Source organism: Ips typographus, linkage group LG8, assembly GCF_016097725.1.
Source record: "Ips typographus isolate SLU linkage group LG8, UJ_Ityp_2.0, whole genome shotgun sequence".
Lineage (NCBI taxonomy): Eukaryota > Metazoa > Arthropoda > Insecta > Coleoptera > Curculionidae > Ips > Ips typographus.
This window is the reverse complement of record NC_138429.1, coordinates 5,849,281-5,866,368: the sequence shown is the minus strand read 5'-3', so window position 1 is coordinate 5,866,368 and position 17,088 is coordinate 5,849,281. Positions and strand designations below refer to the sequence as shown.

The following is a 17,088-nucleotide window of genomic DNA, read 5'->3' as shown; positions in this document are numbered from 1 at the left end:
ACACACTCTGTATTATGAAAACTATAGTTATTACTTCTTAAAAACTTCTAAACTACACTTTTTTAGAATCACTTAAGAAAATTCTTATTACTTTTATGAGCTATTAACTAGCATTTACGTGTCCTGGTAATTGATTTTATGTTTTCAACTCTGTATGTTCTTACAGCGTTGCGTGGATCAAAGTATGTGTTAAACACTATTTTTATGAAAATCATGTAAACAAATCATTTTTATCGCTTATCGGTTATCAGTTTTTTTTTTATCGGGGAAAACTTGTTTAGGGATTTAGCCTTTTTATAGCAAATCCATTATGTGTAATGTTTGCGTCAATCTGCGTCAAAACATTGAGTTTACGAGCTTAAACCACATGAGTAATGTCTTTCATATCTGAAGGATATTCCAAATGGTAGGAAGGATACACGAAACATGGATGTTTGGTAGATTATTTTAAAGTTAATCTTGTTAACTTGAAATATATCAGATACATTGCAGGAAAGTAGGTCAGAACAGTAACAAAAGGGAAGCACGACAAAAGCATTGAGACTAATATTTTACCAGCTACGATAATTTTTCATTTGGTCTGGAACTTTCAGCTTCCCATATTTCCAGAAATTTTGTCAATTATTGCAGGAAATCGGGTATTGAAGGTTTTGTGCCGGTGCTTTTATATAGCAAACACCGTTCGTTATCGATTTTACTATAATTCAAAAAGACTAGGATAAGGTTGTTGGAGCGTTTGCGTGGCGTTTTCTCTAATCCTTTAAGGGTAAATTATTTTTGAAATTTTCAAAAATATCGCTTGTTTGTTTTAGTTGGAAATTTCCGTATCGACAATGAAAGTGCGTCAGTCCCTTTACAAATTTTTCAAAAATAGCATTAGCTGACGTACACAAAACAACGCTATTCATCATGACCACCTTTGACGTACCCAAATAAACATTTTTAAGCTCGTAATAATAATAAATACAATTATTTGCTGGCTCAGCATAAATCCTTTCTTTCTGCAGGGTAAAATGTATTGCTTTGATTTTCCAGCTGACTTATTTAAAATATTTGTTAAAGTTATTTAGCAATATTTGCGTTATTATGCTCAGAGACTGCTAAGAAACCTTGCATAATGTTGTTAAGCCTCTTCTTCTGAATGAAGCAAAAATCCAACAAATTTTTTTGAAGAAAATGAGAAATTCTCTAAACAATATAAGAAAGATACTGATAGCTCTAAAACCCAATTTAAGGTCTCAAAATTTCTGTAAACTTAAATTAAACTTGTAGAAACCATGGAGCTTTTCTGCAGAGTTTCCACTGTACTACCAAGAATTTTCTTTACAAAGTCTAGAATCAAAGTTTGTTTTTGACTCTTTAGCTATCCTTTCAATCAAAGCTGACATGCTAAATTGTATCATTGATGAAGTTTACTCATTTAAGATATATTTTCTTTGATCTTAATAAACTATTGTCGTCTCTCTAAACTATTTTAGAACCAAATCTACGGAATTACTTATACGAGTTTCAATTAGCTCAATTGACCATCAGTATGAGTTTAACCTTTACAGAAGTTGCAATATTCAGTTAGAACACGTGTACCATCAATTATTGAGAAGAGACAATAAAATAATGATGCTTTTGCACTGCGTTAGTCGTTTTGTCTCAGTTATACCTTCGGTCCATTGAAAACTCTGGAAGAACGATTACTAAAGTATTTTCAATACCCCAGCAGACTAATACAAATAAAATTAGGAATCTAGTTACCAAAATAAATTAACCACTTTTTGTACCAACTTTTTGCTTTTAAACATGTTTTAAGAGAAGTCACAGTTATTTTTGTTTCTTGAAACATACAAAAAAAACAAACAAAACTGAAGTTGCCATTAATACTTTTAGATACACTGGAAGAGCTAAGAAGAATAACGAATAATGTCTAAAGAAATGCTTTCCCAGAAAATACCAAATTTCAAATTGTAAACCTAGTTCACTGGCTGCAGAAAGTCACTCTGAAATTTTTCAATCTCTTGCTAAATTTCCGTAACTCTAACCGTTTCTGAAATATACCATTTTTTTACTTTTTTATTGAAAATTGTATCCAAAGTTTTCAAAATTCTGTATCTCAGTTATTTTTTGGGTTTTACATACATAACATTTTGAGTATTTTCCAAAACTCTAACGGTTTCCGAATTCTTCGACTTTTTTAAATATTTTTTTGGACATTAAATCCAAAATTTTTAAAATTCTGTACCTCGGTTACTTTTTGGGTTTTACAGAGCGTAAAAAGCTTAAAATGTTCTCCTTGAAATGATCTTTCTCTTTATGTTATCCCCAACAGGATTGAACATATACAGGGTGTTCAAAAAACAATTCAATTTGAAACTAACACTCTGCCTGTTATAACCGAGTTTACGCAGTTTCTAAGCGAGTATAAACCTACTCCACTGGGTGCAGAAAGTCATTCTGAACACTTTTGCAAAACTCTAACCGTTTTTGAATTATTCGACTTTTTTAAATATATTTTTGGACATTGCATCCAAAATTTTTAAAATTCTGTATCTCAGTTATTTTTTGGGTTTCAGTGACTGTGAAACGTTCAAAATGTTCGTCTTGAGCTGCTTTTCCATCTCGTGCTAACCGCAACACATTTGAACATATACAAGGCGTTCAAAAACAAACAGAAAAACGAGATATTTTACGAGACTTTTTTATGGAAATTGTATCTAACATTTTCAAAATTTTTTTACGGGTATTTTGGGATTTTTGGGACCTCAAAAACTCTTAATATTTGTTTGAACTGCTCTTTCACTCTCTTTAAACCGCAATCCAACTTACGGCATACAAAACAGGACTATTTGAGTATGAGCATAAATTTTGGAGTAATTTCAGATTTTTTCCATTTTGGAGTTAATTATAAGTTGTCAAAGTGATTAACTGTAATACATACATTTTTCTGGGAATATTTTGTCTCCACCAACTTGTTTAAATTAAAAAGAGATGAGACTAGTCCGCTGCTGGGATATTAGAAATACTATACTTAGTACTTCTAGTACTAGATCTCTTAAGCATTTTTACTGGTAACACGTCAAAATTTAGGAATCTACTGACGATCAAACAGTCATTATTTTGTATGCAATATGACACAAAACTGGTGCAAGAAGGAAAAATATTTCCAAAACTATTAGCACTTTAGTAGTGATAAAATCTGGCAGGAAAAATGCGTTTGAAAAGTTTTGGAAGGTAAAGCAAATATTATCTTTTTATAGGTAAAAAAGCATTATTAGCTTTGTTTGATTTCTTGATTCTGAACTGTTGTGGATATGGGTTTGGACCATTTGCACAATAATTTGCGGATAGTCCTGTAAATCAGTATACTGAAATACTTATCCCTTTCATGCAGATTGCCAAAATCAGTTTGAGAACAGTTCCAGAACGATTCAGAATCATGAACCCGAATAAAACTATTATGAGAATCCTTGCTTAAAGAAGATGATTATTGATTAGGATACTCTCAAAATGATGAAGATCAAATAAAGTTATAACACTATTTGATCCTTTAAAAGAGTAGAGCTCCACTTCATTCACACTATCATCATATTTAATATTAATAAACAATTTCTTACCTGTAAAGGGGTCTGCTCCTCGTCCTCTTCCTCCAACGGCACCTCCGAATCTTCCTCCAGGATATCAGTGAGTGGAGCTTGTTGGGGCGATCTGGGGATAGCTAAGGCCGAAGAACTGACCAAATCCCTGGATTGTGCGCTGATTTGATATGGTTCGGTGTCGACTGGTGATTCTGTGATGGTGCTGGGGGACGCCGACTTTCGATTGGACGGCGCCTTAGATTCAGGGGCGCCGCACCAGGGCAGGCAACACTTCCAGGCGCCCACCAGCGTGCCGACGAAAGCAGGGGATGGTTACCCCTTGCTTCCCGACTCTACCCTCCTTGCCCTCAGTCGAATTGTGATTGGTTCGTGATGATCAGAATCACGTAATCAAAACTGCTTTGTGCAGTGGTCGTGGATAACGACTTCATAAGGAATGGTACACGGTACTGTCAATTCATTATCACTGTTTCTATATTGTTTGTTAATGGATATGTTGAACTTTCAAGTATTCTGGAAAATTTATTTGACTGTTACCACTCTTAATAGACTTAGAGTTGTAACTAGATATTCGGAAGTTATGAAAACTTTAAAGCAAACTTCTCGCCAAAAAATCTCTTTCAAAGAAAATTTCATAAATGAAAAATATTACATTCGCTAAGGACTTCAAATAAAAGGTCTCGTAAAACTTTTCTCAATACGAGGACACTGAAACAAGTTTTCCAGAAACTTTTTATCTCGAAAGATTCCTTTCTTGTATCTCTTTCATAAGGTTAAATCCAGGGATATTCTAGTCAGATGGCAAAAAACTGAATAAGTTTCCAGTCGACGTAGGTGCACCACATGAAAGTGTACGCAACACGAAACTGCAATTCCGAACATTTCGGTAGTGAGGTGGCTATAAATTTTAACAGGAAAAATATACGTTTTTCCTAGACGGGTGACATGTAATTTTTCCATTTTCTTGACGTTTTCAATTGAAATACCTTTAAAATTACTATAGAACACTATTTCTGCATAACTTGACTTTGAGCGATCATAGTGAAGAACCGATTTATAAAATGTTTACTATTTAATAATAATAATTATCAATGTCAGGACTGTAATTACTGTTGTTTTCTTACGGAAGACGTTGAAACTTTCAAAACCTACTATACTAATTACTTTATTACTCTTAATACCAGTAATTCTACTGAGGCTCAAATGAAACTATAGTTGGTTGATACGCTGAAACAATTACGCCAACAAAGAACGTTAATTACTTTAAAATCCGATGTTTTGAGTAGTAATTAAATAACCCGGAAATTTACATTTAATCCTGCTAACTGAAAGAATATTGCGAAGTTTCCATATAAGCAAAAAGTTGCAAATAGAGTTTCCATTTCCCTAAAACGTTTCCACGTCAAGGACCGGAAAATAGCGTGTCACACGTTTCAGCATAACACTCTGTTATTCCTCTTGTTGTTAAATTTATTATATTTACAAGACCAAGGGAATTGTTGAGTTTGTGTTAAAAGACACACTACCTACATCAGTCAACTTAATATTAATATTGTATATACGAGAAAACTAGAAAAATCCACTTTCTCGTATTGCAATTAGAATTAATGCTTGATATACTAAATTATTCAGCTTATTGATCAATATTTCCTATAATTTCAAAGTCACTTGGTCAGAACAATGGCTTAGTATTGATTTTGAAGTGATAGACAGATGATTTGAAACATACCTTCTACACTGTACATAAATAAATTTTAGAAAAAGTAATTAAATTCACAAACTTAACAGCAGAATAAAAGTTCTATCAATGTAAATTAGGTGCAAATTGCAATTTGTGTCCCAACTAAATTCATCCAACATTTCAGCTGGACTGCTGCATGGCAATTAATTCAATTGCAAAAATTTACCTTTTCGTGATGATGTTCCTAATTGTGTACCAAGAGGGTTTCAGAGGCCTCTGGCAATTCAAAATGGCTTTTAGAGGCATCTGGCACATTAAAAACAATCTTCACAAGCTTAAGAAGGTTTTCTTAATGTGCCATGAAGGTTTCAGAGGCTTCTGGCAAATACAAAAATGCTTCTAGAGGCATCTGGTATATTAAAAACAGTCTAAACAAACTTAAGAATGTTTTCTTAATGTGCCAAGAAGGTTTCAGAAACTTCTGGTTAGACAAAATTGCCTCAAGAGGCATCTGGCACATTAAAACAGTCTTGACAAGCTTAAGAAAGTTATCTTAATGTGCCAAGAAGGTTTCAAAGACTTCTGGTTAGACAAAGATGCTTGTAGAGACATCTGGCACATTAAAAATAGTCGTGACAAGCTTAAGAAAGCTTTCTTAATGTGCCAAGAAGGTTTCAGAGGCTTCTGGCAATACAAAAATGCTTTTAGAGTCACCAGGCACATTAAAAACAGTCTTGACAAGCTTAAGAAGGTTGTTAGGACTATTAAACACTTAATGAGGTGTTCTTAATGTATCAAGAAGGTTTCAGAACCTTCTGGCAATACAAAATTGCTTCTAGAGGCATTTGGTTCATTAAAGCAGTCTTGACAAGCTTAAGAAGGTTATCTTAATCTGCCAAGAAGGTTTCAAAGACTTCTGGTTAGACAAAAATGCTTCTAGAGGCATCTGGTACATTAAAAACAGTCTTGACAAGCTTAAGAAGGTTATCTTAATCTGCCAAGAAGGTTTCAAAGACTTCTAGTTAGACAAAAATGCTTTTAAAGGCATCTGGTACATTAAACAGTCTTGCCAAGCTTAAGAAGGTTATCTTAATCTGCCAAGAAGGTTTCAAAGACTTCTGGTTAGACAAAAATGCTTCTAGAGGCATCTGGTACATTAAAACAGTCTTGACAAGCTTAAGAAGGTTATCTTAATCTGCCAAGAAGGTTTCAAAGACTTCTGGTTAGACAAAAATGCTTTTAAAGGCATCTGGTACATTAAAACAGTTTTGCTAAGCTTAAGAAGGTTATCTTAATCTGCCAAGAAGGTTTCAAAGACTTCTGGTTAGACAAAAATGCTTTTAAAGGCATCTGGTACATTAAAACAGTCTTGCCAAGCTTAAGAAAGTTATCTTAATCTGCCAAGAAGGTTTCAAAGACTTCTGGTTAAACAAAATTGCTTCTAGAGGCATCTGGTACATTAAAACAAGCTTGACAAGCTTAAGAAGGTTATCTTAATGTGCCAAGAAGGTTTCAAAGACTTCTGGTTAGACAAAATTGCTTCTAGAGGCCTCTGGTACATTAAAACAGTCTTGACAAGCTTAAGAAGGTTATCTTAATCTGCCAAAAAGGTTTCAAAGACTTCTGGTTAGACAAAAATGATTCTAGAGGCATCTGGTACATTAAAACAGTCGACAAGCTTAAGAAGGTTATCTTAATCTGCCAAGAAGGTTTCAAAGACTTCTGGTTAGACAAAATTGTTTCTAGAGGCATCTGGTACATTAAAACAGTCCTTGACAAGCTTAAGAAGGTTATCTTAATCTGTCAAGAAGGTTTAAAAGGCTTCTGGCAATACAAAAATGCTTCTAGAGCCATCTGGTACATTAAAACAAGCTTGACAAGCTTAAGAAGGTTATCTTAATGTGCCAAGAAGGTTTCAAAGACTTCTGGTTAGACAAAATTGCTTGTAGAGGCATCTGGCACATTAAAAATAGTCGTGACATGCTTAAGAAGGTTTCAGAGGCTTCTGGCAATACAAAAATGCTTCTAGAGGCATATCGCACATTCAAAAAATGTGTAGGTACTGTATTTCTTCTCGTGTTGGACTGTGTATTGTTTTGTTCTACTGATTGATGATAACTTATGTGAGTTGATGCTCTTTGCATGTTTTTTCTACTACCAGAAAAAAGTGGGTGACTCTCTATATAGTAAATTAATGAAACTAATTATAGAAAATATATAATGATCAGACCTTGGAATCTGGCAATAAATCCTAGTCGAAATTACGAAGTTTTATTTCAAATGTAAATAACCGAAAACAATCAATAATGATCTAATACAAATTATTGGAATGTTTAAATGCCGTAGAATCTTCTTAATTAAGGTTGTTCAGGTTTAAAATTATTAATAATTTAGATAGGAAGAATCAAAAAGTAAAATAAAAGAAAAAACAATTTTTCTGCATTAAATTCAGAGTATGGTTCAAGTCAAAAGATTAACCTAAAAACCGATGATTGACTTATCTCTCAAAGTTGTAGAAAAGGGTGGAAATTAAATCCAAAACCGTTGTTGTTTGTGGGGTGGTAGGTTGTTGTTCAGAGGAGGTTTCCCAAACTAGCAAAGTTGCAAATTTTTCTCAAAGGTGTGTGTAAAAAATAAATTGCTGGCTATTTCAGGAAGAAAGTTGTTTGACAAAAAGATATTGAGTCTCCTTTGGAAAATATGCAAATTTTCCCTTAGGACCTCACGTATTATTGCTTATATTTTAGAAACTTCCGACTTTGGAATTGAATAGAAATTCCCCTATTTGGTTGCCAATCTAAATAAACAAATAATTGAATTCTCCTTCTATCGTTTTTAAAAGCGTAAATCTCCTAAACTACTTCAAACAGAATCATTTTAAATCTGTCGTAAAATCGTACAGCAAACGGAAAATGATAATTAAACCTCGCATGAAACATCGGCAAACAAATCATTTAAGAGCTCGTGTTTACAATATTAAATTAATGTTATGTGACCAGTAAGCGTTTGATTTCAATTTGAGTTTAACATGCAATATATCTGATTCTGGGACTGATTCAAAGAAAAACGTGAACCTAAATATAGATAGCGATTACTCTGGCAATCGATAATATCCTGATTTAGCAGACGATTGTTAATTTGAGCAGAAAGTTGGAAAACTCCAGTTTTAATCTGCAATAATACATATGAAGAAAACTTTATTTAAGCAAAAACTAGAACCAAATTCGAATAGGCCACACAAGTTACGTTTCAAGACAGTTAAGCTATTTTGTATGATTTGGTTTGACTTACCTAATTTCGTGTTTTTCAACTTTGTATTCCAATATTACATTCAAAGTTTACTTGGGATAAATTCTCTAATTTGTGTAATCTCTCTATTCAGCATTCTGTTAAAAAAGGGAGGTTTAATTAAACCAACATTACCACAGCAAATCACAAAATTCTTTCAGGATACTGTTCAATTAAAATACCTATTGGATGTTTTATTTGATTTTATTACGATGCAATTTGTAATTAAATAATAATTATTTGAAACAGTAAACTATCAAATGTTTCACTGTAATTAAGGGTTTTTAGTAGATTGAGATAATTATTAGTATTATTACATTGCTGTTATTTCTAAAATTGTACGTTATGTACTCAAGTGGATTGGACAGTCCAAATGACAAGGAAAATAAAGGAAAAAAGAAATATAAATAACAAATGTCAATCAATAGCCAAAATGTCCTTGCCCTTAAGACCAATCACGTTATAATATTGATTATAATGTTAAAGAATGCTAATGTGCACTTAAAAGAGTAAATCACATGCAAAACGTGTTAAGTGGAACATAACTCTTTTTGTGGCCTAATGCTATAAAGTATGCAGTTATAAGTTTATTTCAGTTAATGTCAATATGCTGTACCCTAAAGAGTATGAAAAATTTTCTGCACGTAATTTGAAAACCATAAAATCACATTTGAAATGCTGTATTCAGGTGAATTCCTTATGATCTTAAAAACAAGCTGCTAAAAAAGTCTGTAAAGAGTTAGTTAAATTGTTGGTATGGTATGGTGTTATTTAATTAACTGATATTTTTCTTATAAATCCCTTTGATCTAAAACGTTCTTGTAATAACCAGCTTAACATTAGCTAATGTCTTCTTGCTTTTTTTTAAGAAGTCAAGTGTGTTAGGTTAAAAACACGTTTTCTCTGTATGTTACAGTTGAAATAAAATATTAAATTTGCCTTGATTGTTGTAATAAAAGTTAAGCAATTTGTATTACTTTGAGCTTGAATATCTTATGTTGCTAGTTTCATAATATGACAAAATCTAGTATACATCCATAAATAAAATATTTCAAGCTAACTATGCTATAAAAAGAACCCTTTTAATACACTACCCTTCCGAATTTTTAACAGCGTAGATATTTTGTGAGGGTCACATATTGGATAGTATCTCCTCTAGTTTTACCCTCTTTTAACAGATTAATAAAAAGAGGATACTATATGGTTCAGGAACTGTATTCTACTATTTCAGGACCATATTGTATATTTTTTAATTTATTACGTTAATTACGTACATTAGATAACAGCGTAAAACAGGCTAACCTAACCTAAAATATCATAGAACAGCCTAAAATAGTATAAATAATTTATAATTGCATAAAAGTGTATTAAACAGCTTAAAAGCAGCCTAACCTAAACTAAAATAGCATTACATAGCAGAACATAACATAAAAATATTGAGGGACGCCATTTTTGTACGTTCTATCTCATAGAACAATCCAACCAAAAAATAGCCTGAAAGAGTGTAAAACATGTTAATCTAACCTAAATTAGCACAAGAAACTACATAAAATAATTAATAGCCCTTATAGCCTAAAACAACATAAAACAGACTTAGACAGCCTAACCTACGTTTTTTATATTATAGGTTGTTTAATAGATTAGGATGTTCTATTATGCTATTTTAAGCTGTTTTATGCTATTTTAGGTTAACTTAGGCTGGTTTATGCTTTTTTAGGTTACTCTATGAGTTAGAACGTACAAAAATGGCTTCCTCACCATTTTTATGTTATGTTCTGCTATGTTATGCTATTTTCGTTTGGGTTAGACTACTTTTACGCTGTTTACTGCACTTTTATGCAATTTTAGGTTAGGCTAAGTTAGGATAGGATTAAAAATGTTGGTTAAAGTCATCGATAGAAGGTTAAATAACATATTTCAATTTGTACAGCTGCTAAAAAGCTTTAAATGCAGCAAAAACAAACGATTCAAATTTGCTGTCAATTATAATTTTTTTAAAAAAAATTTTACGTCTTTGAAATATTTGTAGATTGTTGTGCAAGTCATCTTTAGAAAGTTTAAATATTTAAGTTTTTCTAGATTTCAAAAAAAGCTTTAATTACAGCAAAAACAACAAATATTATTATGATTCAAATTTGCTGTGGTTTTTGACACATCTGTAGATTGTTGTAAAAGTCATCTATAGAAAATTTAAATATTTAAGTTTCTCCAGGTCTCAAAAAGTTTAATTACACCAAAAATCACAAATATCATTATGATTAAAATTTGCAGTCAATTGTCATTTTTCATAAACAATTTTTACGTTTTTGACACATCTGTAGGTTGTTGTAAAAGTCATCTTTAGAAAGTTTAAATATTTAAGTCTCTCCAGGTTTCAAAAAAAGCTTTAATTACAGCAAAAACCACAAAAATATCATTATGATTAAAATTTGCAGTCAATTGTCATTTTTTATAAGCAATTTTTACGTTTTTGACACATCTGTAGGTTGTTGTAAAAGTCATCTTTAGAAAGTTTAAATATTTAAGTTTCTCCAGATCTCAAAAAGCTTTAATTACAGCAAAAACCACAAATATCATTATGATTAAAATTTGCAGTCAATTGTCATTTTTCATAAACAATTTTTACGTTTTTGACACATCTGTAGGTTGTTGTGAAAGTCATCTTTAGAAAGTTTAAATATTTCAGTTTTTCCAGGTCTCAAAAAGCTTTAATTACAGCAAAAACAAGAAATATCATTATGATTAAAATTTGCTGTCAATTGTCATTTTTTAAAAAAAAAATACGTATTTGACACACTTGTAGATTGTTGTAAAAGTCATCTATAGAAAGTTTAAATATTTAAGTTTCTCCAGGTCTCAAAAAGCTTCAATTACAGCAAAAACACCAAATATTATGGTTCAAATTTGCTGGAAAAAGCCCCTATCTTAGTAAAGCAAAAATTGATCAAAATGACATCTTCTTTGTTCCCAAATCAATTTAGAAACTATCAAGTATTCATTTAAAGAGAATTTTTATGTTTTTGACACAAACAATGTTTTATTGTAAAAGCCATCTCAAAAAAGTTAATAAAAAGTAAGTAAATATTAGTAAGTAAGTTGGTGAGTTTAATAATTTATTGTAGAATAACATCTTTTTGAGAAACAGCACGTTTCCTAACTAATTTAGTAGTAAAATGTTCAAAGTCAGTGAATTTTACTATACGGTCATTATATGGGTACAGTACTCAAAATGATTATGAAATTTTAAAATATCAAAAATGCAAGAAAAAACGGTTATTAGGACCTAAACACTAAATTCTCTGGTTTTATAAAGCTGTTTTCAGTTATAAAACAGCTTTACAACAGCATACAACTTATAAATCACATTGTACTCTAAGAACTTCATAAATTTATTTGAGGCATAAACTTTCATAAAATAAATGTACAATTACTTTGATTTAAAACTTTTGGTGTAAAACTCGCTTTTATTTTTTCAGTTGATTTAATTTTTATTTATTTAATACTTTTGGTAATATGCTTATCAGTCAGAATTGCAGTCTAACTTTTTATGTAAAGATTGATCAAAAACTGATGAACTTGATCAATTCTTAATTTCATTCTTTGGTCTGGAATTGTGGTCATAAAAATTGATAAAGTGCAATCAATATTGGCACAAGGAACAATTTCATCAACAGGTGAATCAACTGGTAAATTTGGCTTGAGTTTGAAAGGGTCAACCCTTAAATTGAATTTGATTATTCAGTCCCTATAGTAATTATTTATTCTAGAATGCTTAGGAAAGCACAAACACCCTAATCAACGTTTAATACAAGAATCTGGATTAGGTCAATTTGAGTAAAATTCAAATTAATTTTGTCACGTTTGCTTTAAAGTCTTCATAAATGGAAATTTGTGCACCTGCCTCAATTTATCAAAAATTGTCAGTCAATAAACCAATTTCCGATATTTTGTGTATTATCAACTCAGTGTTATATTTGTATGTTTTTTTCTAAATTAATTCAGTGTTATCCTTGATTTAAGGCTCAAATTACATTCACTAGAAAACATCTAAAAACATTCACTGACACCCACAAACAAAGTTTTCCAAAAACGATTTCGAGTAAATCCGCGTCGATTGTTACCCACCAATTGAGCACCCGATTAAATGAATTCGCAGGGAAAATTCGGGCGGAAAATCGGAAGCATTTTGCAATTTTCCATTGTTTTCCCGTTGATCGTGCACTATTTTCGAACGAGAATTCGTTGGATGCAGCACGTCGGTCGGTCGAGACAGCTGAGCCGATACTGAATGCGACGGCGCTCGCTAAACCTGGAAAGCAAACTCGGAAAATTGTAACTCTTAAGGAAATCGGTAACTTTCAATGCGATAAATTTTCAAGTTATATGCATCCATGCCGCTATAATTATGTCAAAATGGTGGATTAGCACGATCGTATAGTAACTCGCAAAATGTAACACCATGTTGCTGGCTGACCCGTGTTTTGGTCGTAAATTGACTATTTCCTTTAGACTTGACATGGTGCTTATTTTAGAAACCTGCACTTACAAGGTAAATCCGTTGTTTTTGTGAAAAGTTCAGGATTTGTATGTAATTACAATCTTATGTTTGTTTTTGTACTTGTAAAAAGCAATCCTAAAGGTGTGAAAATACATATTCAATCTTCTTGTAAGACGTTTCTAAACCATCAATTTCATCACTCGGTTTATGTACTTTATGATTTATTGAGGTGGTAATAACGTCATTGCTTTAATTTCTCCGGAATACCTAACACTTACTTACTTTTAAATTCAGTTTTTCTAAGGAATTATAAATTACTCAAATAAAACTGTAATATATAATTATATAATAAACGTATTCTTTCCAACATCCAAGAAACATGAATGAAGTTAAAAACAAACTTTCCTGTAACTTCTTAAGTTTACTCCCAAGAGAAACATTCAAGTTGTAGAAATTCCTTATGCAAGGTGATACAGTTTATCTGTTATATTAATATTGACACAAATTTAGAATAACCTGTTTCTCTTGTTTGTTTTAAGAACAATTCAAATTAATATAAATATAAATAATATTCTTATTAGGCCTCATGAGGGTGTAGAAACACTGAAATAGCACAGGAGAAAAACAAGAAATGTCACATCTAAACTGTATACTACATTAAGGGCCAGTATTTTCAGTTAGAATAACTTTATTCTAATGATAACTCTTATGAAAACCGTGAAATCGGACGCTGCTATTGGTCAATTCGGTTATTTCTATACAAATTATCCTAAGATTTGTCCTAAATGTATCCGGAGGTGAAAGTGGGTTTTAAAAATCAGTTTGTTGCACCCTGTCACTATTTGCCTTGTAACTCGTTCAGTAGACCCTTAAGGGCAAAACACTTTAATACAATTTTATAGAGGAAGAAATTTCTTACAAATTTCCTTATTCACACGTTTTGTAGCTCCTCCAATAACGGAGCTTATCAAGAAAAAAAAAGTGTGCAAGAAAAATATGGTGGTTCACTCTTTTGTCACCCTGTACGCAATTTTCAGATAAACTTTTCTATTCTACACCACTGGAAAGAATAATTCAAAAACGGTTCTTTTAGGTGGTTGAACCACCCTGAACTCCCAAAAATAACTGAGTTACAGGGTGCGCAAATTTCAAAACACAATTATTTCAACTGATTTGAAAATTTGTTGCATCAAACCAGTTTTTGCTACATAACTTGAAAATGGTGAAAGTTACAAAAAATTTGCAAAAGACCGGAAATGTTTTAATCATATTCTTAACTCAGCATTGTAAGTTTGCTGGACAGTTTTTTCTTCCAGTATACAGGGTGTGCATGAAAAGTATGATGATTGACTGTTTTTGGTCGCCTTGTACGCAATTTTTCAGATAGAATTTTTTGCTTGATACCACTGGAAAAAGGAGCTCAAGACCGTTAATTTGAGTGGTGCAACCTCCCTGAACTCCCAAAAATAACTGAGGGTGCTCAATTTCAAACCACTGATTTTAAAACTGAAATACTGATCACTACCAAAATATACTTAACCTTAAAATAAAAGGCCTAATTAAGAAATTCTAATGCATCACAGAACAAGTATGATTTTATATTTTATGTACTCGAAATACTTTGCTAGTCATGTTTAAGTTCAACTTTTTAAAAGTAAATGAATTCAGTTTCAGGCATTTTGTTTAGAACTTTTGAAACTGGACTTTCTTAAGGTAATAAAATTCTTAAATTTTGTTTGGAAATTCGTCAAAAATCATTTAAAACAGGGTATTTTTGATGCTGAGTAATGTTAATGAGTGGCTCAAAAACGTCCAATTTTCCGTCCAAAATTTCTTAGATCTAATAGGGAAAAGTAGTTTCTCGGTAGATCGAACCAACACTATACAACATACACGGTGCTGAAAAAAAGTAATACGCTAATCCATTAATCGTAATTTTTTCAAGTTAATATCGTGTTTCAATTTGGTCCACTCTGTCCGATTTGCAGGGTGTTTTGGTTATTTGGTAGACAAATAGAAGTTTTACTTTTACTGTACTTTATAGGCAATGAAAATAGTAAATAAAGAGTAGTTTTTTAATGAAGACAATGTAAAATACGTACAATTTGTAGTCAAAACTATTTAGACAGTTTAAGTCAATTTCGTACATAAAGTATACAGAAAAATAAATGTTGTAAATAATCGAGTTCTTAAATTTAAATAACAAATTTTTGCCCAAATGAAAGCTGGCAATAAAGAAACAAAAATATATGTTTTCATAGGGGAACAGAGGACGTATTATGTTTCCACATCTTATCTACAATATCTACAGTTATTATTATTATCTGTTTTTTTTCTCTAATTGTCATATAAACTTAATATAATTTTTGTACCAAAATAGTCCTTGTAGTAACAAGTAGAAAAATTGAAAGTGAAAGAAAACAAGAGGAAGGGGCCAAAATAAGAGAATAAAAAATAGTTTTCTTCCAGATTGAAAAAAATAAATAAATTTAAAGAAGGATAGAAGATAAAAATTCATCAAAATTAGGAGATATAATTCAAAAATGGTATTTCTACCAGATTAAAACAAAAATTGAGAAAAAGGAATAATAATAATTGAATAATAAAGAGGAAAGGAATAAGAGGAATTTTATTTAAATTGTGATATAATGTTTATTTTTACCTAAAATATAGCATGTTTGACAATTTCGTGACTCGTTTCCTCTCTTTCAGCTAATTAATTTGATTACTTTGGAGGGTTATCTAGCGACATATAACCCGCAATAATTGAGGTAATTACGGTTTATCCCTTGCTCCTTCATGATGATATTATTACAAAATTATACCAGAAATATTACAAATTCGATATAACTACGTTAAGAGAACAGAAATTATGTGGTAATAATTTGTTTCCAACTCGATAATAAACTGTTTGGCTTTTATAGTAACAGAGAATACTGAAAGGTGGTTCTATTATCCTCTAAAATAGCCCGACAACCATGTTGACAGTCCTGGTTGTCTCACGTTAATGACTTTAGTTAAAGACTGATTGTTAATAATTAATTAATCAACCTCCCACTGCAATTCCCGACTTAATAGTGTTCATTACCAATACTGATGGGTTAATTAATTCCTAAATGCCTTACAAAGATTAGGAAATGTTTCATTGCCATACTAGCACACCCATTAGAAAGGTCAACATCGATTAACCACCACGTTAAAGATAGAAATCAGCTATAAACGTCGCTTTAACTTAATATAAAATTATAAAAAAAAATTGATTTTGATTTGTTTTTTAATGCACTAAATAGTTGTTACAACCTTCTTCAATAATTATTTTCTTTAATTCCCTCTGCTACGCAAAACTAACCAACAGACAATTGTGGTTCATATCAAACAAATTGAACTTAAAGACCAAACTGAAAAAGGAGAAAACAAGGATAACATCAAAACAATTATGACCTTTCACCAAAACTGAAATAAAGGCCAGGAAAGAAAATTAATTGTAGCCGCAAACTGTTCGTGTCAAATTTTTAACCAAGTTCTATTTACGTTGACAAATTAGCAATATTAAAACTGTGACGTAAAATACCGTAAATACCGCCCTAAATATAGGGCTAATTTTGTAAGGGTTGGCATATCAAAATCTTCACTTAACTTCGGTTATTTGAGATGTTTAATACAGTAATTTGAAGGTGTTGAATGTTCTCTACATACAGTCAAAATTGTTCTTATCTTCTACAAAAAAAGGCACTGTAATTGTTGCTTTCCATGTCACAAACCTTTATTATTTTAAATGGGACACCCTGTATAATTTAGGCTCATTCGATTCTAGTTTTTAAGGAAAGTTTTTTAATATGTGATTTTACTAATATTTGTTTAGCTTTAGATCTAGACTACGGTTCAGTCTAGACACCTGTCTAAGCTCCTATCGTCTCTAGCCTAAATTTAGTCACTTAACCTAACTCAAAATTAAATGAATTTTCTGTCTAGACATCAAATAATTAAAGCATTATGTCTACAATTCAAAGTAGACACCTGTCTAAGCTTCTTTC

The 17,088-nt window shown here is 31.4% G+C and overlaps 1 protein-coding gene across 3 annotated transcripts in view; it reads right to left on the bottom strand.

The window, feature by feature from the left end:
• Positions 1 to 17,088, bottom strand: part of dnc (phosphodiesterase dunce) — a 341,190-nt gene that overhangs the window by 301,511 nt on the left and 22,591 nt on the right. Inside the window, exons 1-2 of one of the 3 annotated variants that reach the window (XM_081985112.1) lie at positions 12,458 to 12,785; positions 3,606 to 4,100 (exon numbers count right to left, since the gene is read on the bottom strand). The exons of 1 other annotated variant lie outside the window; for it this stretch is intronic. The gene's annotated coding sequence lies outside the window, so the exon portion shown is untranslated. Of the gene's footprint in view, positions 1 to 3,605; positions 4,101 to 12,457; positions 12,786 to 17,088 lie in introns of those variants that run through there. One more of the 3 variants, XM_081985118.1, reaches the window with a different exon arrangement.